The sequence below is a fragment of the Schistocerca americana genome, chromosome 4 (genome assembly GCF_021461395.2).
Source record: "Schistocerca americana isolate TAMUIC-IGC-003095 chromosome 4, iqSchAmer2.1, whole genome shotgun sequence".
NCBI classification, from domain to species: Eukaryota; Metazoa; Arthropoda; class Insecta; order Orthoptera; family Acrididae; genus Schistocerca; species Schistocerca americana.
The window spans coordinates 756,690,086-756,715,050 of NC_060122.1; positions in this window are offsets into that span (position 1 = coordinate 756,690,086).

Genomic DNA, 24,965 nt, shown 5'->3' on the forward strand with positions numbered 1-24,965 from the left:
CTCCATTTGCTTTCTTAAGTACATCAGTCAAATGCAATATTTAATGATACATCTTCAGATCTTGAACTGAGCAATTTGCGGTTCTCTCTGTAGGTCTTACGCAAATCAGGTACAGTAGACGAGACGTTATTTGAAACTGCCTATCTCCAATCTGTACTGTGTTTTCAGTTAAGCCTATGGGCTGCATGCACAGTATGTAATGTCTTCCAGTATTCACACCCAATCTTTTATCTGTCCTAGCATCACTGTGATTGTTAAGTAACTGGCAATGACATCGTTGTCACTGAGTAATTTCGCTGAGAGTTGCCCGAGAGATTCATTAACTGGCTTAAAGTTTTCTCTTAGCGTATGCTCCCTCTGCAATTGTCCTAACTTAGCAAATTTTTCTCAAACAGCCATCTGTGCCTGGATGACTTCATGTTTAGTCAGCATCTTGTTATATACTAATCAGAATTTTATGTAGGGTACATATTATGTTCTTTCTTCAGCATCTCCTTTTCATTAACATCAGCTCTTACAGTTAAGTCATTTACTTTCTTTTCAGTTACATTAACTCCCTCACTGAACGTGTTGATTAATCTCAGAAGAACTGTATAATGCGTCTCTAGTTCCTTGAATGCACCTCCAACTTTATGTGAGAGAATCTGAATTTTTGTATCCATGTACAAATGAATGTTTTATCTTGTACACCCACCCATTATAATGAGTGCTCAACATGTGTGTGAATTTGTCCGTAGTGCAACGTATACAGCTGTACTCACCTCTTTGCATAGCTATGCATACAGAAACTCCTGGAAGTTTCATCTGTACCTGCCGTCTTTACGTTTTCTTGTTTTATCAATAATGTGAAACCCGTATTGTGTGTGATTCCTGCCATCTCCACATATCTTTATAAATTCATTGAATGACAAATCCATTGTACATGAGCCTGGTAAATGTGCTTCTTATTCAGACTGTCTCGTTTAAAGACTATAATGAGATTTGTATTATCCTGCAGGAACTGTATGGGATTCAGGAATGCATCTGATTAAAGTAAAATACATATGGCAACCAAAACAGAAATACCTTTGAATTTGATCCTGCTCGTCCACAGCAACATCATTTAATAAGAACATGGTGTTTTGACTTTCCTTTTTCTGTGATTGTCGTGTACGTCACACCTTCTACACCTTGCAGTATTCCTGTAATAATTGGCATTTGGGTTGAAACAGTGTGTTCGAAAATACATAAATATTCTCAAAGTGGACGCCATATTCTTCATCTCCTGCTTCTTCTGGTCGTCTATACCGCCACAGGAAAAGTTATTTACAACAGAGTCCTTAGGATAGGAATTATTCACCCACCCTGCCATGATATCGACAACATCATGTATTGGCATGCAATGGACTTTTCTAGAAAGAAAAAACACTTGTAATAATATGTGTAGCCATTATAGCACAATCCCTTACCGACTACCGAGCGAGGTGGCGCAATGGTTAGCACACTGGACTCACATTCGGGAGGACGATGTTTCAATCCACCATCTGGGCATCCTGATTTAGGTTTTCCGCGATTGCCCTAAAACGCCTCAGGCAAATGCTGGGATGGTTTCTTTGGAAGGGCACTGCCGACTTCCTTCCCCATCCTTCCCTATCCGATGAGACCAATGACCTCGCAGTTTTGCCTCCTCCCCCCCAAATCAACCCAACCCAACCTTTACCGAATGCGCTCCAGTGGCTACACATCAGTACACTTTAAAGAGAGGCTTATGAAGTAAGAAATACAAAAGATTTGATATGACATACACATATATAATAAGTTTTGCATCACCTCTGTTCCTAGCGTTCCAAAATCTGTACAGAAAATTGGAATAGAAATCAACATAAACATCATTTCTGCCCTTTTTATTGCGCATGAAAACCACACATTGCATGTTGTACCACCGTACAGCGAGACCTTCAGTGGTGGTGGTCGAGATTGCTGTACACACCGGTACCTCTAATATCCAGTAACTAGTGCTCTTGCATTGATGCATGCCTGTATTTGTCGTGGTTCATCAAGGCACTGTTGGTCCAGAGTGTCTCACTCCTCAATGGCGACTCGGCGTACATACATCAGAGGGGTTTGTGGGTCATGTCGTCCATAAACAGCCCTTTTCAATCCATCCCAGGCATGTTCGGTAGGGTTCATGTCTGGAGAACATGCTGGTTACTCTGGTCGAGCGATGTCGTTATCCTGAAGGAAGCCATTCACAAGAAGTGCACGATGGGGGAGCGAATTGTCGTCCATGAAGACGAATGCCTCGCCAATATGCTGCCGATATGGTTGCACTGTCGGTCGGAGGAGGGCATTCACGCACCGTACTGCCATTACGGCGCCTTCCATGACCACCAGTGGCGTACATCGGCACGACATAATGCTACCCAAAAACAGCAGGGAACCTCCATCTTGCTGCACTCGCTGGACAGTATGACTAAGGTGTTCAGCCTGACCGGGTTGCCTCCAAACACGTCTCCGATGATAACGTGGTAGAAAGCATATGCGACACTTATCGGTGAAGAGAACGTGATGCTAATCCTGAGCTGTACCTTCGGCATGTTTTTGGGCCCATCTGTACCACGCTGCATGGTGTTGTAGTTGTAAACGTGAAGCATTATTCAACATGGTGGCATTGCTTTCAGGGTTCCTCCGAACCATAACCCGTGGGCAGCGGTCAACCACTGCAGTAGTAGCCCTTGGGCAGCCTCAGCGAGGCATGTCATAGACAGTTGCTGTCGCTCTGTATCTCCTCCATGTCCAAACAACATCGCTTTGGTTCACTTCGAGATGTCTGGACACTTCCCTTGTTGAGTGCCCCTCCTGGCACACAGTAACAATACGGAGGTGCTCGAACCGCGGTATTGACCGTCTAGGCTTAGTTGAACTACAGGCAACACGAGCCATGTACCTCTTCCCTGGTGGAATGACTGGAATTGATCAGCTGTCGGACCCCCTCCGTCTAATAGGCACTGCTCATGCGTGTTTGTTTACATTTTTGGGCGGGTTTAGTAACATCTCTGAATAGATAAAGGGACTATGTCTGTGATACAATATCCACAGCAACGTCTATCTTCAGGAGTTCTGGGAACCAGGGTGATGCAAAACTTTTTAAAAGCTTATTATTTTTTATATACACATCAACTATGGTACATAGCACGCAGTACATCATTAAAATCCACTTGCTCTTTTTTCTCACATCAGTTCAGTATTTTCCGAATAACTATTTCTTGTATGCACTAAATTCTTTTCATATATCCCTCAAACAGATAAGAGCATTACAAAACTCAAGTATTCCATCCATAAATTTGTCACGGAAGGTCTCCACGCCTATTGGGCCCAGCTGACTTTGGCACTACTTTGATACGGGAACTGAAGCACTGTTCTAGATCGTTCACATGTATACTGCATACATGAAGATAGTTCACAACATCGTTGCATACAGCTTGAATGCACTATGGCCAGTGATCCAGTCTCTGTGACACAAGAAACCTTGCACTTCCTAGTCCAAATAAGTTCATAACAATAGAGTGCCGTAAATAAATTCATAAGTCTTCATATTGTACCCTGAGTGGTGCGGCATCGCACGTTGATGTGGCAGAAATTGTCAGAGCAGCTAGTAAATATCTGGAGCCGTATGAGATTGATTATATTCTGTGGTCATCTGAGCAATAATGTGTGGCACTGCATGACATACATCCTCCATTCTGACTGAGTAAACTGCTTTAGCACCCTTCATCACATTCTCAATCTCCGCTATATGTTTCACTGCCTATATTCAGACGCTTTGACCCACTAGCAGTTAAATTACATGTAGAAGTGAACAGACGTGAACTGGGGGCAATGAGTATCTTTTCATCCTCTACATCCACTCTCCATCCTAGCTGTACCACTGGAATATTTTGCTCTTCACTGGATGTTGCATATGTCAGGGTCTACTACAGATCTGCAGCATGCTGTTTGAGACCACCAGTGTGGACAGGTATATCCATGGTCTGCTCCTGGTGTGGTGTGTTTTCATCACACAAATCAACGAGTGGCATAAACAATAGCAAACACTTGTCCTGTTTCAACAAATTGACCTGTTCAACTACTGGAGGTCACTTCTGCAGCTTCTGAGAAGGTGAAGGTCACCACCACTGCTACAGGTACCAACAAGATGGGCTCTTGTGCCGCTGCTGGACAAAGAAGAACAGGGACCATTAAAATTGGATAATAATACAGGAACTACAGATACAGATGTGACAAACATGTAATAACATTATTATGAAGCAAAGAATACTTTCTCTTCCACTTCTTCCTATCTGGCTGGGTGGCGCTGAACGATCTCTGTCGCTGTTGTTGACGTTTCATTGTCCTTCCGCTGACTGAGTGCAGTGGAGACCGGTGAGCCTTACATCCCAAAATTACGATCACATGACTTGATGTAGTGTTGTCAGATTGCGTTTCCCACTCTCTGTTGGTGGTATTGTAAACTAAGTCAGTCGGTCTGGGGCTGTGGAGGAGGATCCATTCGCTTCTTGCGCTGTGGAAGAGGCAGACTGACTAGTCATTTTAAAAAATAGGCAGTTCCAGCATAACTAGCCATCTGTATCAGTTGTAAAATACATCTTCAAGCCATTTCACTGCGTGACCATTATTTGCCGAGAAGTATTCTTCTTACGTTCCTTCATTATCATTTCTTTCCAGTCGTCATACAGGAGGCTATGGATGGTGTCCTCAGCTGTATCTTACAGATAATATAGGTAATAATGTCCTCTCTGTCCGACACCAGTATTTCATCAATTTAAAACATTGTGCACCCCACTGAGGCCAATGAGCGACTGAGCTTTTCCCAGAGCACACTCCAGAGGCGCTATTATAGCGCACACACATATGCGGTTTGAATTTCCCAACAAAATTTGAATTTACTATCAATTCCTGTTATTGTTATTATTATTATTATTATACCCTCCGCAATGTACTGACATTTGAATTTTCCATCAAAATTTGAACTTCCCACCAATAGGGGAAGGGTAAGAGAGAGGAGGAGAGATGGGAGGGTGGCATCCCAGGAAGAAGGAGGGATTTCTCAGGGGGTGGAGAGGGGAAGAGGGGACTAGTTGATCAATTTAATTCATTAGTCAATTAATTTGATATCAACTTGATATAAAAATTCACCAGGATCTACATTGTCTTGCAATTAGTATTACATCACATATTCCTAAGTCTGACTGGAACCCAAACTGATCATCCCCGAGGTCGACTTCTACCAGCTTTTTCATTCTTCTGTAAGAGTTTCATGTCAGCATTTTAGAACCCTGGTTTATTAGACTGACAGTTCGTCAATATTCGCACCTTGTCAGTACCCCATTTCCTCGTATTTCAAAGTATGAAAGTATTTTGTCTGCCTGACATATCTCATATACCATCTGGTTCAGTTTTGTCGTGGCTGGCTCTCCAAATAATCTCAATAATTCTGAGGGGATATTGTCTGCTCTGTGGTCTTGTTTAGGATTTTCAATGCTTTGTCAAATTCTTCTCCTAGTAATGTACTTACCTCCTTAATTTCCTACCTTTTTGCATTTCGTTTAGTTTTAATGTACAATTGATAACTAAAGGATTATGGTCAGATTCCACATTTGCCTCTTTCTTTTGTCTCAGGTTCTGACGGAGGAAGGACGAGAGATTGACCAATCCTGATCTTTTACGTCTGTGAAATGTCAATGGAAACTAATGGTAAATAACAATTTATTCTCAGCATATGACTTTTCGTAACTTTCGGTCCACCCTGCAGAACAGTTTAAAATCTGGTTTCAGCACCCCTGTCCTAACATAAGTTATCGATCTCAAACTTTCCAGTGTCCTCAGGTCTCTCTCAGGTATACAACTTTTTCCCCTGACCTTAAACCAGATATAAGCAATGATTAAACTGTACACTGCGCAAAATTTTTACCAGGTGGCTTCCTCTATCATACATTTCTCCCATTCCATATTCTCCCAGTGTTCTTCCTTGCTTGCCTTTTCCTACTATCGGCTTCCAGTATCCCTTCAAGAATTAAATTTTACCCTTACTTTGAATAGTTCCTTTTATCTCGATAACCAGTTTTTCAATCTATTCACCGGTTGTGCAGCAAATTACCATATGAACTACACTCCTGGAAATGGAAAAAAGAACACATTGACACCGGTGTGTCAGACCCACCATACTTGCTCCGGACACTGCGAGAGGGCTGTACAAGCAATGATCACACGCACGGCACAGCGGACACACCAGGAACCGCGGTGTTGGCCGTCGAATGGCGCTAGCTGCGCAGCATTTGTGCACCGCCGCCGTCAGTGTCAGCCAGTTTGCCGTGGCATACGGAGCTCCATCGCAGTCTTTAACACTGGTAGCATGCCGCGACAGCGTGGACGTGAACCGTATGTGCAGTTGACGGACTTTGAGCGAGGGCGTATAGTGGGCATAAGGGAGGCCGGGTGGACGTACCGCCGAATTGCTCAACACGTGGGGCGTGAGGTCTCCACAGTACATCGATGTTGTCGCCACTGGTCGGCGGAAGGTGCACGTGCCCGTCGACCTGGGACCGGACCGCAGCGACGCACGGATGCACGCCAAGACCGTAGGATCCTACGCAGTGCCGTAGGGGACCGCACCGCCACTTCCCAGCAAATTAGGGACACTGTTGCTCCTGGGGTATCGGCGAGGACCATTCGCAACCGTCTCCATGAAGCTGGGCTACGGTCCCGCACACCGTTAGGCCGTCTTCCGCTCACGCCCCAACATCGTGCAGCCCGCCTCCAGTGGTGTCGCGACAGGCGTGAATGGAGGGACGAATGGAGACGTGTCGTCTTCAGCGATGAGAGTCGCTTCTGCCTTGGTGCCAATGATGGTCGTATGCGTGTTTGGCGCCGTGCAGGTGAGCGCCACAATCAGGACTGCATACGACCGAGGCACACAGGGCCAACACCCGGCATCATGGTGTGGGGAGCGATCTCCTACACTGGCCGTACACCACTGGTGATCGTCGAGGGGACACTGAATAGTGCACGGTACATCCAAACCGTCATCGAACCCATCGTTCTACCATTCCTAGACCGGCAAGGGAACTTGCTGTTCCAACAGGACAATGCACGTCCGCATGTATCTCGTCCCACCCAACGTGCTCTAGAAGGTGTAAGTCAACTACCCTGGCCAGCAAGATCTCCGGATCTGTCCCCCATTGAGCATGTTTGGGACTGGACGAAGCGTCGTCTCACGCGGTCTGCACGTTCAGCACGAACGCTGGTCCAACTGAGGCGCCAGGTGGAAATGGCATGGCAAGCCGTTCCACAGGACTACATCCAGCATCTCTACGATCGTCTCCATGGGAGAATAGCAGCCTGCATTGCTGCGAAAGGTGGATATACACTGTACTAGTGCCGACATTGTGCATGCTCTGTTGCCTGTGTCTATGTGCCTGTGGTTCTGTCAGTGTGATCATGTGATGTATCTGACCCCAGGAATGTGTCAATAAAGTTTCCCCTTCCTGGGACAATGAATTCACGGTGTTCTTATTTCAATTTCCAGGAGTGTAGTATTACTTTGCTGGATGTTGCTACGATTCGCTATGCCGTTCGTGGTAACTTACCATACTGCTATTTTCTTATTGACTGCAGCTGCTGGTCTCACGGTAGCGTTCTCACTCCACGAGCACAGGGTCCTGGGTTCGATTCCCAGCGCTGTCAGGGATTTTCAACTGCCTCGAGATGACTGGGTGTTGTTGTGCTGTCATCATCATCATCATTCATCCCGATTACGGTCGAAGAAAGGCAATGGCCATTCACCTCTACTAGTACCTTCCCTAGTACGGGGGCGCGGGTCTCTCGCGTCGTTCCCCTACGCTCTGTAAAGGAGTATGGGACTTAATTATTTTCTTATTATTAGATTTACTCCTGGATTACCTCTACTCACCAGAGACTGTCTTCCTCCCATAGTACTTCACTGATTTTCACCATATACAACTTCACCCTATGAACATTACAATTTAAATTCTTTAACCCCCCCCCCCCCTCCAACTCGATTAAGGGATCTAACATTCCACGCTTTGACATGCAGAATGACAGTTCCCTTTTCCGTGATGGCGACGTCCTTGGGAGTAGTGCCTGCGCAGAGGTCCAAATGGTTGACTGTTTTACCATTGGAATATTTTACTCAACACTATGCTATCACAATTTTACCATACGCAAGAGATTCATTCACTCGGGAAACTAACGGACGCTTGCTTTTGCCATTCTCAATACCGGCACAGCAAGGTCACATTGACTAAAGTTACAAGGCCATATCAGTCTATCGTCCATATGGTTTCTCATGCAACTACTAAAAATGCTGCTGTCCCAGAATAGAATAAAGGAAATACATTCGGTGTGAAATGTGATGGACACGTGAAGAGTGCGGTCAGGAAGACCGCGGTGTGGTCGATCATCGATGACGTCACACCAGCGTCGATCACTGCAAAGATGACGCGGGCCACATCTCCAAGGAGTTGGGAGGCGCCGTTACCACTCGGCGGTTACGAAGTACGGCCACAAGGGACGAGCACGGCGGTTCCATGTGATGTTCAGAGCGAGTCTGTATCTGCTTCCAGCGGACAGATATCGCGTCATCACTCTGTCAGACTTGCGTAATCAGAATGTTTATTTGTATCCAATCGACAGTGTGTAGTAACTGTTCTTAGAACATTTAGAGTGAGAAGTATACAGGCTTGCCACATCAAACAGCTCATTGTCTTCGGCTGCTTCTGTGTTTACTTTTGAAATCAAGAGCTTTTTGTACACGTAATTCCATGCGTGATCCTGTCGCTCACAGCAATGTGCAGCTATAAAAATAAGTATCATTAAGTACTAAATAAATAGTCGTGTTAGTTGGCTATGAGTATTAAACAACTGTTCTCTTTTTTCAACTGTGTTTGTAAAAGAAGTACACAACAAAGACTTTGGATTTTTTTAATATTTCTGGGAAAATACATGAACACGTCTATAGACGGAATCACTAACACGGTGCCCTTGTGACCAATTGCTGAATACTCCTGCAGAATTTGGAATTCTCATCACATCAGAATGACAACAGAATTCAAACGAGTTCAGAGACACATTCCTTAAATCACAAGAGATCAGGACATTCAACAAGGACGTTGGGAAATAGACCAGAAAAATTAACTGTAATAAGGACAAAAAATGCACAACCAACACATCGAAAAGAAAATTAACCAGTTAACAATTGAGTCACTGAATGAGAGAATGAGTTCCTACGTTAATATGGACTGAAGACATTGGACGCTTCTTCGCTTCATTTTGACCGATTCTGGGTGATATTAAATAGCGTTGCCGTCGTTGAAGACGATCGGTAGTGTTCACTGGCCGACTCTTGCATTGCCAGCCTACGAAATCTACAAACGCTGTTTCTTTCACATGACACTGGTTCTACATCATCTTCAGTGCTCTGAAAGGCAAAACAGATTCCAAAAGGTAACGTCAAAGACTGTCGATGTATCGTAAGTGTTGATAACTGCGTTGTTACTGAATAGCAAATGGTAGATAAATTTCAGAAACAGAGGAAACCAGAAAATATAATTGACATAATGTATGATCATCATCATTGTCATTATCATCATCATGATTAACAACAATAGTAACAACTACAATTTTTGGGTAAAGGCTTCGTACACATTACTTGCATCAGACAGATGCACTCACATTGCTCTGTATGTTTTCTAATGTCGTCCACCCATCTTCATACTCCAACGTTTCACTCTTGTCTTTCGGATTCCAAATAAGAACTTTCTTTTGTGCCAACGCAAGGTTGCCTAACTAGTTCAAATGGCTCTGAGCACTATGCGACCTAACTTCTGAGGTCATCAGTCGCCTAGAATTTAGAACTAATGAAACCTAACTAACCTAAGGACATCACACACATCCATGCCCGAGGCAGGATTCGAACCTGCGACCGTAGCGCCTAGAACCGCACAGCCACTCCGGCCGGCGCCTAACTGTATAAACTGACAAAATTTTCTCAGGCTTTCAGCAGCTTCAAGTGCTTAAATATCTTAATGTTCCTTGGCTGTTGTCAAGTGCTAACGGTTGTGTGAATGCTGCTGCCGCTCTTATGTAGCTGCCCTACAGTCTGTAACGTCACTACCGACCAGTCCAATATCACGTTAGGTAACGTGTTCGATGCAGGCCCACTTCACCAGCTTCAGTCTTCTGACGGTCGGGTAACAAGCTGTATTTATTTTCAAACTTCTCGTTTTATTGAGAATGTTGTCTGAAATTTTTTTCTGGATCACTTCTTTTATGATGTAATACAGCGACTACAGCTCTTATGAAAGACTTGATATGTATTCTTAGTTGAGAATATGGACAACCATGAGAATGGCTCACGACATATGGGAATTTGGATCTGGCCATGAAGTGTGCTCGGATAGCCTAATTGTAAAGCGACTACTCTCGCTAAGCGGGAAATCCACGTTCGTGTCCCGTATCGGCACAAATTTACATTGCCGTCATTCCATTATGTAGCTGATGGTTACCCATACTCGTAACTGCGAATGCATTTCATGTCTTTTATAACGCTATTCCAGGGATCGTTTGTTCTTTTAATAACAGACATCTCATTATATGCAGTTTAGTGTGTGTTTTCCAGAACATATTCTGCTACTGCTGATTTCTCATGATATAATAGGGGAAGACACTTTTCCATGCTCTGTGGACACCTGTTCGACAGCATGCAGAGATTGTCTGACATTAGGTTGGACAGTTGAGGTGGACATGCAACGAATATATTACATAATATCGGGTTGGAGTGGGCATTGGTGGGGTCATAGGCACTAGCACACTAAGTAGTAGTCGGCCGAAAGCTCATGGATGTTTAACCACTTAACTCGACTGGAAGTTAGAGAAATTTTGATCAAGGATATTACTGATTCATCTGCCATCCATTCATCTACAACTACGTCTACAGGACAACTCTCCAGTTCACACTTCAGTTCCTGGCCCTGCGTTCATCGAACCACTTTTACACTGTTTCTCTACCATTCCAGTATCTAACAGCGCGACAGTAAAACAAACACATCATTTTCTCCATGTGTGCCCCCATATCTATTATTTTATTACAGTGGTAATTTCCTCCTATCAAGGTGGACGTCAGAAAAATATTTTCGCACTTAACAGGAGAAAGTTGGAGATTGAAGTTTCGTGAAAAGCTCTCGCCACAATGGAAAAAATGATTCTACCCCAAATCGTGTATCATATCGGTGGTACTGTCTCCCTCATTTCCCGATAATACAAATCGAGGTGCCCTTCTGTTTCGACGCCGTCCGTCTTTCCCATTTGTGAAGGGTCCCATACTGAACAGCGGTACTCTAGCAGAGGACAGACAAGTGCAGTGTTGGCAGTGTAGTTAGTAGAACTACTGCAGCTCCTAAGCCTTCTTCCAATAAAATGCAGTCTTTGGTTTGCCTTACACACAACATTATCTACGTGGTGGCTCCAATTTAAGTTGTTCGTAATTGCGGTTCCTAGATATTAGCTGGATTTGACAGCCTTTAGATTTGTGTAATTTATAATGTCCTACCCTTTTCATCATAAGTGGGGTCATAATTACATCTTCCACTAGAATCTGTTCCCTGATTTGGTTTATTTGCTTTCCAGCCCGATATGCATCTCTCCTTTAATCACTGAGCAACCCTACCTTTTTTTCCCTTTTCTCGCTGAAATTGCCTGTGAAACCGTTGTAGATGAGAACCGTTTATGCCCACTCATTAGAAGAACTTGTTCACAGACATCGGAAGGGTACACCCCAACTCCGCCTGTTTTAGGGCTTTTACACATTCCATACACGCTTAGAGCGTGGGAAGAATGTTTAAATGCCTCCACGTGTGGGGTAATTAATATTATCTTGTCCTCATGATTCATAGTGGTCCTTAACTGATTATCAGTATTGATACTTTATTACATAACACTATTCCAAAATAACTGAATATCTAGTTCAGTCACGGGAAAAAATACACTACTTGATCAAAAGTATCTACACACACCCCAAAACGTACGTTTTTCATATTAGGTGCACTGTGCTGCCACCTGCTGCCAGGTACTCCAAATCAGCGGCCTGCGTAGTCATTAGACATCGTGAGAGAGCAGAATGGGGCGCTCCACGGAACTTCGAACGTGTATCACTTCCACACTCCTAAACATCCCTAGGTCCATTTTTTCCGATGTGACAGTGAAGTGGAAACGTGAAGGCACATGTACAGTACAAAGGCGTACAGGCCGATCTCGTCTGTTGACGGACAGAGACCGCCGACAGTTGAAGAGGGCCGTAATGTGTAATAACATCACACAGAAATTCCAAACGTCATCAAGATCCACTGCAAGCACTATGACAGGCGGGAGGTAAGAGAACTTGGATTGCTTGGTCGAGCGGCTGCTCATAAGCCACACATCATGCCGGTAAATGACAAACGATGCCACGCTTGGTGTAAGGAAGGTAAACATTGGACGTTTGAACAGTGGAAAACGTTGTTTGAAGTGACGAATCACGATACTCAATTTGGCGATTCGATGGCAGGTTGTGGATATGGCGAATGCCCGGTGAACGTCATTTGTCAGCGTGTGTAGTGCCAACAGTAAAATTCGGAGGCGATGGTGTTACGATGTGGTCATGTATTTCATGGAGGGACTTCCACCCCTTGTTATTTTCCGTGGCACTATCGCAGAACAGGCCTACATTGAGGTTTTAAGCACCTTCTTGCTTCCCACTGTTCGAGAGCAACTCGGGGATGGCGATTGCGTTTTCAACACGATCGAACACCTGTCCCTAACGCACAGCCTCTGGACGAGTCGTTATACGACAATAACATCCCTTTAATGGACTGGCCTGCACAGAGTCCTGACCTGAATCCTACAGAACACCTTTGGGATGTTTTGGAACGCCAACTTCGTGCCAGGCCTCACCGACCGACATCGATACCTCTCCTCAGTGCAACACTCCGTGAAGAATGGGCTGCCATTCCCCAAGAAACCTTCCAGCACCAGATATAACGTATGCCTGCGAGAGTGGAAACTGTCATCAACGCTAAGGGTGGACCAACACCATATTGAATTATAGCATTACCGATGGAGGGCGCCACGAACTTGTTAGTCATTTTCAACCAAGTGTCCGGATACTTTTGATCACATAGTGTGCGTATAACACTAAGGTACCGTGAAATATACTAATGTTACCCTCTGACAGGATTTCAAGTTTCGGTCATGCGTGTGTCTTATGGAACAGGGTATAGGACTATAACTGTGAATTTTGTGAAGTTGACAGTAAAACTAAATGGGCATTAACCTTGGGAGTTGACTGAAGTGGTAAAATTATAAGTGAATGAAAAAAAATGAACGGTCGCCAGCCTAATTATGCACATTAGCTTCGAAATATGTGTTTGAGAAGACTGAATATTGGTTATTGAAGTTACTTTTGTTGAGCTTTCTCTATGAATAGCAAACAGAATACAAACTGACACAGTGCACTCTGTACTGTGTGTAGCAGCAGTTAGCAATAACACACACACCAGTAAATTATGGGGAGCAAAATTACACCAAGCTCATTCTAACGCATGAAGTGCAGAACTAAGTTTGGACATGAGCGGCTTCTATCTTGACTCACATGAATAACACAAATAAAGATGAATAACATCTTGAATACACTGCTTAAGCTCCTCTGCATATAACAGTTTTCCTTCGTAACGGTAACAGTTCATTTTTTCTTAATAGGAGGACAAAATGATGGGGACCCATAAACTGGTATAGTTTCAGTAACCAAGGTTCTTTGATTATTTCAAAAGTAAAAACTATCTCTAAAAGCTAATCATTCATTTAAATTACTTTGCATGGTAATAAATTACAACACTCGGCTCAATTAACTTCAAAAGGAACCATTCATGATAGGTACCAAAACCACACTACCTTTGAAAATGTGCATAATTTCGCTTCCAGTAGTACTACTGCAGATCTTTTCATTAAAGATTTATAAGTACTTGTACTTTTAATCGCCTGTGAAGCAGGTATCCTTGGCAATAATATTTACACAATCTTTCATTGTAATCTTACAAAACTATATTTTGTAGTAAACTAAGGATACTTTACCAAAAGCCTGTCCAACTTCACTTTTATGGTTTTAGCATTTAAATAATCAACGTTTTCACTTTCCAAATAATTGATCTTTAAATTTTTTAACTTAAGTATCCTACCAATAACAATTTCACTTGGAGTAGTCCATAAATAAAGCATCCAAATTTTACTCTTATTTTAACATTTAGTACTCCTTATACTTTCGACAAAAAATCACTTTTAAACACATAAATGCCAGAATCGTTCATTTAAATCAGGATACTCGATTTTAGTAGCACTTAGGTAAGGACCCAGCGTAGGTTCGTGATCAAGATTGAAGTTATGGTTTCGAACACGAATTGACGTTTTATGTGATTATTATTGAAAGAGCACACAAATTAACTGGTCCATGCCAATATTCATTATGTAACTGAATGTATGAAGTCTGTGAAGCAGTGGCGAAGATTAGCGACAAGCGAAATGGCGGCTAACTGTACTCACTGCCCTTGATGTGCGAATGCTCCATAAAATCTCTTGTTGGCGTCGGATGTTCAACATATTACAGTCATTACATTATTCTGTGAATATAAAATAGCCAGATCCACATCCGAGGCAAATCCCTTCTAATGCAGCTTCCAATTGCCTCTCTTAGCACCGTCAAAGTGTACTCTGCTAAGGCTAGCCACACACTGCATGCCGTTCACACAAAAGAGCCGCTCATTTCGACCACCAAACTCGCCTTTTAGATCGGGCCATGCCACTTTGGTTGCGGAGGGACTTCCCTACAGTGTTTACATATTACAAATGCAAGTGCCCTAAGCATGAACCAGCTTTTAACAAACATACTTCTTTCATAACCATGTTCATATTATAATAATTTAAAATTTCAACATATTCTTTTGTTTTTTTCATGTCCACATTACATAATTCTAATTATTTTGCCATACATCAACGAGTTCAAACACCACAGAATGCACACTTCATTAATTGCAGATACACAGTTGTTTAAAATAAACCTGCTCCTAATCAATATAAGTGTTACAATTAGTTGCAAACATTTTAAAAATCCGATGGAGCTTCCACCATTTTTGTATTCTTGTCTGTTTTTGACGAAGTAGTTAATCGCAGATGTTTGTCTATATACGCTACAAATAGCAGTTGTTTCATTGTTTGAGAGACAGTTTAATACCACAAGTGATGACTAGCTCGCCACTTCAGAATTACTGATCTGACCTGAAGCTCAGTAACCTAGGAGTTCCACAACAACAACAGCATTAATAATAATAATAGCAGTGACATGTGGTTCAACGGCTTGCTGCAAGTCTTCCAATTCAGGTCAACATTAGCTACTTGATTGTCCCTAACCTATACCAATAGTAAGCATACGAATAGTTTAACGTTGAACTCGAACCACCAGTCGTCTCTGGAGACTCCTCACTTGATTCGGATGTGAAGGGCAGGTTAAAACACATACTGAAAAAATCTGTGATCCGAGCGGGATTCGACCCCGAGAGCTTTCGGTATTCTGGACCGTGCTTTGTCGCTATACACTACCAGAACTACGGCCTGTGAAGAACGCATTACTGGCAATTTTCTGTGGTCTCCACAACAGTTAGTAGCCCACTAGTAAAATTATTCCAATGTCACTTGAATTTGACAAGATAATAGAATTTATATCCCATCATGACAATACAGAACATTTATATAAAAAAAATTAATCTAAGCCTTAGTTTTACACACCCCACACAATTTGTTTACTATCTGCATAAAAGTTGTCGTCCGAACTCTAATAACAAAGCTCATAATTGATGACACCTGTCTGTTTTCTCGTATGTTCCTTATTCCGCCGATTACAAGTGATGAATGTGTGCAATTGTAATCGGTGCGCCGGCCGAAGTGGCCGAGCGGTTAAAGGCGCTGCAGTCTGGAACCGCAAGACCGCTACGGTCGCAGGTTCGAATCCTGCCTCGGGCATGGATGTTTGTGATGTCCTTAGGTTAGTTAGGTTTAACTAGTTCTAAGTTCTAGGGGACTAATGACCTCAGCAGTTGAGTCCCATAGTGCTCAGAGCCATTTTTTGTAATCGGTGCAATAACATGTGTACGTAGCTGTTACTTTAAAACTGTCATGCCGACTTCTGCTATATCTCACGATACCAGCATGGACATGCATTGCGTAGCACTACTTACTGTACTGAAGGAGAAGATTGTGTAATGATGTAACACTAGAGCCAAAGATGGCAACAGAGAATTGCCGAAAACACGTATCTACATGTATAAATTACTTAAGCAGTCTTGGCAACTGATATTTATTCAGCGTTCATAATACTACAGATAGTCCTCGCGCTGGCTGCCACAGAATTGTATAAATAAATTAATCACAAGAGCAGCCAAACGGTTATTATTCAAGAGATGCACTTTGCGTCATAGGCTAGTGAAATACACTTAGTTTCTTTAAGTATCAAAGTAATGTACACTACGTGCTCAAAGGAATCGGGACACCTGGCTGAAAATGACTTACAAGTTCGTGGTGCCTTCCATCGGTAATGCTGGAATTCAGTATGGTGTTGGCCCACTCTTAGCCTTGATGACAGCTTCCACATTCGCTGGCATACATTCAGTCAGGTGCTGGAAGGTTTCTTCGTCACGGAGTGCTGCCATAAGGAGAGGTATCGAAGCCGGTCGGTGAGGCCTGGCACGAAGTCGGCGTTCCAAAACAAGTTAGGATTCAGGTTAGGACTCTGTGCAGGCCAGTCCATTACAAGGACATTATTGTCGTGTAACCACTCCGCCACAGGTCGTGCATTATGAACAAGTGCTCGATCGTGTTGAGCCGGCCGGAGTGGCCGTGCGGTTCTAGGCGCTACAGTCTGGAGCCGAGCGACCGCTACGGTCGCAGGTTCGAATCCTGCCTCGGGCATGGATGTGTGTGATGTCCTTAGGTTAGTTAGGTTTAATTAGTTCTAAGTTCTAGCCGACTGATGACCTCAGAAGTTAAGTCGCATAGTGCTCAGAGCCATTTTTTCGATCGTGTTGAAAGATGCAATCGCCATCCCCTAATTGCTTCTCAACAGTGGGAAGCAGGAAGGTGCTTAATACATCGATGTAGGCCTGTGCTGTGATAGTGCCACGCAAAACAACAACGGGTGCAAGCCCCCTCCATGAATAACACGACCACACCCTAAGATCACCGCCTCCGAATTTTACTGTTGGCACTACACACACTGGCAGATGACGTTCACCGGGCATTCGCCATATCCACAACCTGCCATCGGATCGCCACATTGTGTACCGTGATTCGTCACTCCACACAGTGATCTTCCACTGTTCAATCGTTAAATGTTTACGCTTCTTACACCAAGCGAGGTGACGTTTGGCTTTTACCTGCGTGATGTGTGGCTTATGAGCAGCAGGTCGACCATGACATCCAAGTTTTCTCACCTCCCGCCTAACTGTCATAGTACTTGCAGTGAATGCTGATGCAGTTTTAAATTTCTGCGTGACGGTCTGGATAGATGTATGCCTATTACACAATATGACCCTCTTCAACTATTGTCGGTCTCAGTCATTCAACAGACGAAGTCGGCCGGCACGCTTTTGTGCTGTACGTGTTCCTTCATGTTTCCACTTCACTATCACATCGAAATCACTGGACCTAGGGATGTTTAGAAGTGCGGAAATCTCCCGTACAGACGTATGACGCAAGTGACACTCAATCACCTGATCACGTTCGATTTCCGTGAGTTCCACGGAGCGCCCCATTCTGCTCTCTGACGATGTCTAATGACTACTGAGGTCGCTGATATGGAGTACCTGGCAGTAGGTGGCAGCACAATACACCTTATATGAAAAAGGTATGTTTTTGGGGGTGTCCGGAAACTTTTAATCACATAGTGTATATAAAAATAACTTTGGATAACCGTTAACCGTTTGAGATATTATTTCCTGTCTCTTGTATTCCTGTCAAATTTGGCTGTAGCTACACCTCAAACTCATGGAATCACTCACATTAAAGAACGGGAATTTTAGAACTTTTCCACTTGCTTGATTAATTTCTGCGGAATCCCATCATTCACGTTGTTGTCATGGGTACTCCCAAAACTATAGCATTTTTCTGCCGTTCTGTCACGTCTCGCAGGTCGATTAATCTTGTGCTGTTTCCATACGACAGTCTAGCACGTACGCAGCACTCCATTGCCACGACTTACATCTGTGGATGGTGTCGTAGTGCTTGGTGGCTGTTCGCCACCATATAGAGCGCTCAAAAGCGATCCCTGTGCTCTTTGAAAGGGGTGAATATACTTTTTTTCCAGCCAGCTTATTATATCTTTGTGTCCAATAATCGGTGTCTACGTAGATGAGCAACATTAAGTTTCATGTCCCTGTTCTACCGCTCATATTGCCCCTCTGAAGGTAAATCCAGCCTTGAGGACTTCTGGGAATGCCAGGATGACTGCTTCACTTGCCTTAAAAGACTGACCAGCAATCCGTTCCTCAATTGAACAGCGGCAGCAGGTGTTATAGCGCTTCTCAGCACAACGAACGTGCCGTCCGGTGCTTGTCATTATGTGTGTGTGTGTGTGTGTGTGTGTGTGTGTGTGTGTGCAGATGTCGGCAGGCAGGAAGTAGGGCCGCACTCGAGGGAAATCAGCGGCGCGAGGCCTCGCCAGGGTGACCGCCTGACGAATTGCTCGGCAGCGTCTACGGGCCCTCCCCTCCCCCAACTCTCCTGCCCTACCCTGCCCAGATACCCTGCAATCTGGACCTGTCGGCCACCAGTGCGCCCTAAAACGCCGCCGCCCCAATTACTTGAATGGCTCTCTGACGGAGCGGTCACCAGTGGCGCCAGAATGAGTGCTACTTGTTGAAAGCGTAGCCGAAGCGATGGATGTTAAGTGTTATACATCGCTGTCCACCTAAAATGCAACACGCTTAAGGAAACCAGGTGAAATCTGCAGCATACGTTTGCGGTGACGAGAGACGCACACAATTAGCATTTTAGTGCAAGCGGAGATCACAATCACCAATAGCGCCACCTGCAGGCGCTATGTAAATGGTGAAGAGACGGTCGTTTGGACGTACTGGAATTGCTGATTCGCGCGGTTGTTTTGTCTAAGCAGCATGGTACGCCTCGTAGAAGACAGTGAGCGTCTTTCTAGCACGTTTCGGAATTCGAGCAAGAAGAATTGTTGCTTATAGGGACTGCGGATTAGCCTCTAGAGAAACCGGTGATGGTGTCGGACGAGCCAAGCAACTGTGATGCGGTTTCGTAGTCGGATGCGGGAGGGAACGACGGACTGGCAAGATCGATTGCACCCACCTCGTTGCACCACTACACTCGATAACGGGCATATTGTCCGTTTAGCAGTGATGGATTACTCTGCCACATCACGGACCATACCACAACAAATTTGGTCTGTTGCACAACAAGCAGTATCCGTACATTCTGCCTGCATCATCACGATAGTCGGATTGGACTCTGTGCTGAGAGGCTGTTGTACTGTTCCCTTATGTATAGCCATACAGGTCCTGCACCATGTATTAATGTTTGGAAAGGGATCGGATTCCATTCCTACACTCCCTAGTACATATCATCGATACATTAACCAGCCAGTGCTACGCTTGTGCAGTGTTGGAGCCTTCGTAGCTTGCTGACGGAAGCATTCCAACAGGACAATGCGTGACCACACGTGGGACGCAATATTCAAGACTTCTTCGTCGTCCATCGAACTGCATTGCTGCCTTGGCCTCTGTTTTCTCCCGATCTCTCACTTATCGAAAACGTCAGGTCGATGGTTGTACAACGATCGACCTGGGACACACCACCCGTTGATACACCAGATCAACTTTGGGCATATGTGGAAGCAGTACGGAATGCTATACCGTAGCAACATATCCAATGGCCTCTTTGATTCAATGCCAAGGCGTACAGTAACAGTTATAACCACCGATGGCAGCAACATTCAATACTCATATCTCCCTTACTTCAAATGGGGCTGTATCTGTAGTCATGTGACCCTTGTACAACGTGTTATTTCTTACATTAATGTGGCCGTGATATCTCCGGTCCATCTTGGTGTTGAATTTTGGATTGCTAGCAGCGTACGTCGCTGAACTTCATTAATTTTATTTGTTGCTCTATCTCGAGCATATCGAAGGCAACGCGATAAGTATCACACAACAAGCTGAACAGTTCAAGCGTGAATGTTTCTGAGAAGGATAATGTACGAAAATATGGAAAGAAAAATTGAGAATCTGTTGGCTTATGATTAGTAGGATTTTAGGAAGCATTTTTCGTGTTTTCGCCTGTAGTCAGTCCTGTAATAGAAGAATAATGCATCTATTTCCTTGTTCCTTTTTTAAATGATGGCATCTAGTTTTGATGTGCTGCAACTCTTTTTCTCAAATTACAAAAATTGCTCCGGAAAATAGAGATTTTCCCGAAAGTGGAAACATGTTCCATTGTACAAAATGGCCATATACAGGCGTGTAGGAACAAATATTTTCTAAAATCTTGGAAATACTGTATTTAGTTGTCTGTCTGTTACATTATTACACTACTCCATCCAGCAATCAGTACCTGACATCGATGTAAGCAGAAGTATTACCAAAAATCAGTAACAAGTAAAATATGTCTTGAAATTGAAGCTGTGGGAAACTAACACAAATTTCCATTTTCAGGACAGGTGAAACTTATAACGCCTGAACGAAACCCAATTATTCGAAAACATCAAACACTCCGTGCTAAAAGAACGTCTTTTCTTTCAGGGTACAAGATGCTGTGTGACAGACGAAGTATGGCTTGACACTCCGCACGTTACATCTCTAGTTTTAAAAATATACATCAAGACAGAGAAACAACGCACCACGAAGGTATTACCTGAATGGGACGGAAAACAGAATATGTGCTGTAAATATATAGACAAACAAACGATTACAATTTAAGAAAAATTGGGTGATTTATTCAAGAGAAACAGCTTCATAATTTGAGCAAGTCAGTAATAGTTTGTTCCACCTCTCAACCCTTATGCATCGATTAAAAGTGTTGTTAGATATCCTCCTGAGAGACCTCGTGCCACATTTTGTGCAATTGGCGCGTTATATCGTCAAAATCCAGAGCTGGTTCGAGGGTCATGCCCATAATTCTTCAGACGTTCTCAGTTAGATAGAGGTCCGGCGATCTTGCTGGACAAAGCAGGGATTGGCAGGCACGAAGACAAGCAGTAGTAACTCTCGCCGTGTGCAGGTTGTTATTGTGTTCCTGAAATGTAAGCACAGGATGGCTTGCCATGAAGGGCAACAAAACGTGGTGTGAGTACCATCAACATACCGCTGTGCCGTAACCTTGCCGCGGATGGCCACCAAAGGTGTCCTGCTGTACAATTAAATGGCTCTCCAGACCATCACTCCTGATCAAATGTCATTATACCATGCCAACAGCCGTTATTTTGATATTGTTTTATTAGGCCACCAGTTTCGACGTTCCAGTATCGTCATCTTCAGGCCTGTAGCATGAATGACATCAAGTATTACTCGTGCGTGTATAAGACAAGACACTAATATTCGTATCTGGTTTCGTAGATATCCGAGCTTAATGAGCATTTCTGCTCTTCAATCATATGAAAGTTCTATACCTTCTTGTCCTAACTTTGTAGTTGTTCTTACTTTTCCTGCGTTTATCAACATACATTTTGTTTTGCTCTTATTAATATTCCTCACTGTCAACCACACCATATCACCCGCAAATCGAATACATTCTATCCTCCTACGACGAACCCGCATTCCTCTTCCTCGTTTCACACTTTTCTGAGTAACCCGCTCCTTATATATATTAAACATTACTAGGGAGGGAAAGTAGCCTTGCGTCTCTCCTAGTTGTGTTTTCTTCTCTCAAATCATTTCTAATCTCTATTCGTATTATCTGTTGTAGATGTAAGTTCTTGATCAGCCTTCTGTCCCTCCAGTCCTCTAGAGGACGACGGTTCAATCCCGCGTCCGGCCATCCAGATTTAGGTTTTCCGTGATTTCCCTAAATCGTTCCAGGCAAATGCCGGGGTGGTTCCTTTGAAAGGGCACGGCCGACTTCCTTCCCCGTTCTTCCCTAATCCGACGAGTCCGATGACCTCGCTGTTTGGCCTCTTTCTCCAAACAACCCAAACCCCTTAGAACGTCCATTAACTTACTCCACAGTAATAACAATAAAAAGTAATTAAAAAATGTCCCAACCCCCGTGTTCGCTCTGTGAATACGTGGCCACACGCTCGTAAGAAATCTGATAATGAAACAGTCAGATGGTTTCAAATAATTGTGACAATAGCGCTGTACCGAGGAGATCCTGCGCCTCTGACAGAGCTGCAAAAACTGAATGTCCCCCATCCCCCACCGAAAAAAGGACCACTGCCATTTTTTACGTATATTTAACAAAGTTTAATTCTGCAAGCACATTTAACAAAAATGAATCACAGAGAAACCCTTTGTTCAGTAGGATTTCACACAAAAATTACTTGGGGTTAACGTTTAGCAAAGTTGTCAGCAAAGAAAGTTTAAGTCTTTCGATGCTTTAGCATGTGTCAGAGTTTAATTCACACTAGAATAAAACAAAATACCTAATACGAAGTGAGGAGTACTTTCAGCTATCTTACGACGCCAGATGCTCGAGTAGTGCAGCCGATGACTGATACCTTCGAAAATTCCTGGAAGATTAAAACTGTGTCCCGGGCCGAGACTCGAACTCGGGACCTTTGCCTTTCGCGGGTAAGTGCCCTACCACAGAGCTACCCAATCACGACTCATGACCCCCCTCCTCACAGCTACACTTACTCCAGAACTGTGAGGACGTGTCAGAAGTCGTGCTTCGGTAGCTCAGATGGTAGAGCACTTACCTGCGGAAGGCAAAGGTCCAGAGTTCGAGTCTCGGCCCGGCACACAGTTTTAATCTGCCAGGAATTTTCATATCAGCGCACACTCCGCTGCAGAGTGAAAATTTCATTCTAATGATACGTTTGTTATAGAAGCGTTCAACGTAGATGAAAAGAGGTAGTACATGAGCACAATTACTGACAGGTTCCGCAGTATTGTTAATCAGCCACAGAAGGTTTATTCTTGAATGCTCTTTCATTTACACAGCAGATCGTACGAACTGAGACATGAGTTCAGAAAAAGTACTGATTGTAGGGACGAATAAATTACACATTCCATCCCATTACCTAGCTTTTTTTCCTCGTCTGTCGAGTCTCGTTCGAACCTCATAAATCGCCAAACATCGAAAACGTTCGGTCACGTGACGTATGTGCTTCAGCCGACCTTCGAAATCCTACAATACTATAGCGAAATACAAGCAAAATAATGTTGAACATGAATCTGCTGCGTAAGTGGCAGCTGTATGAACCAAGCGCACGGTTCAGACATAAACCATGAAGTGCACTTGGATTTCTGAAGATCGAAATAATTCCGAAATGTGTCGTGGATATTTTGTGATAAATAAGATCATTCTTCGCCTGTTTTATGACCGTTTATACTATGTAGCCAGTTTACGTACAGATGGACGCATTTTTGTAGCTGCATCGCGTGACAAGTAGCGAGTGGTCAAAATGATACGAATTGACAATCTTGACCAACATATCTCTTTTTTCTTTTTCTGTCGCAGATTTGAGGAACCAATTATTTTCTCTGATGAGTCTGTCAGCCTTTCAGATTTCATTCCTTTTGTCTCTGAACGAGTTTTTCCTCCATTCTTCCGACCAGGTGAACTTGGTCATCTAACTTAGTAATTTTTCTGCATCACTCTCGTATTCGACTCTACTTTCGAACACTACGTCATTCCATATTCGCTTCTGATTAATTCCAGGTCACCAATTTTTCTTTTAAACCCCTCCCTGGTTTATTATTAATTTACTCTACTCTCACACATTCTTCTAAATTTCAATCCACTCTCACGTATTATGGCTGTATTATGGCTTATTATTTTCCGTCTTACTGTTTAGTTCCTCTACTTTCCATTTAGCCTCATCATTCAACATCAGGTTTTCTGACACAGAAAACGTTTCTTTCATAAGTATCATGTAACGCATATTCTTTGTCTTACAGGAAACCACCTTCGTGGTGTCTGCATTCTACATTAAACTATGTGCTAGTCCCACCTTTCTGGTTCTTTCTTCATTCTGTTCATTATCAAACTCTGCTGATTGTACCCATTTCACTCTGTTAACCCCATTCTCTGTCCTCTAGTGAAACATCTTTATTCCATATTTCGGCAATCATTTGTAGACTTTTAGACACTTTGTGGGTGTCATCAATACATGACAGATCATTCACATATGGCAGGCATTTGCTTCTGTGTGTGAAATCTTATGGGACTGAACTACTAAGGTCATCAGTCCCTAAGCTTACACACTACTTAACCTAAATCATCCTAAGGGCAAACACACACACCCATGCCCGAGGGGAGGACTCAAACCTCCGCAGGGACCAGCCGCACATTAGCTTGTCGGAAATCTTATCCGTCATGAGCCTTTTTATGTATTGCAGTCTTCGATTTTGCCATTTTTGTTCCTAGGAAGAAATTAAACTTTCTCTAAACCCCTCTTCTTTAATGTAATTGATATTGAATCATTTATTCGAAAGACAAACAGAATTTTTAATTTTCTATCTACTTCACGAAGACACATTATGAACGTTCCTAAAATAGTTTTTATACTGATTGCGAAACGCGTGAAAAAGTACTTGACTCTCCTTTGGCTACGTGGTTCTCAGAAAAAAAGGGGTTGGCCGCTTTGGGTGATTTCGCGCGTATATTGTTTATTGAACAAAAATCGACTTCCTCTATGTAGGCCTAAAACAGTT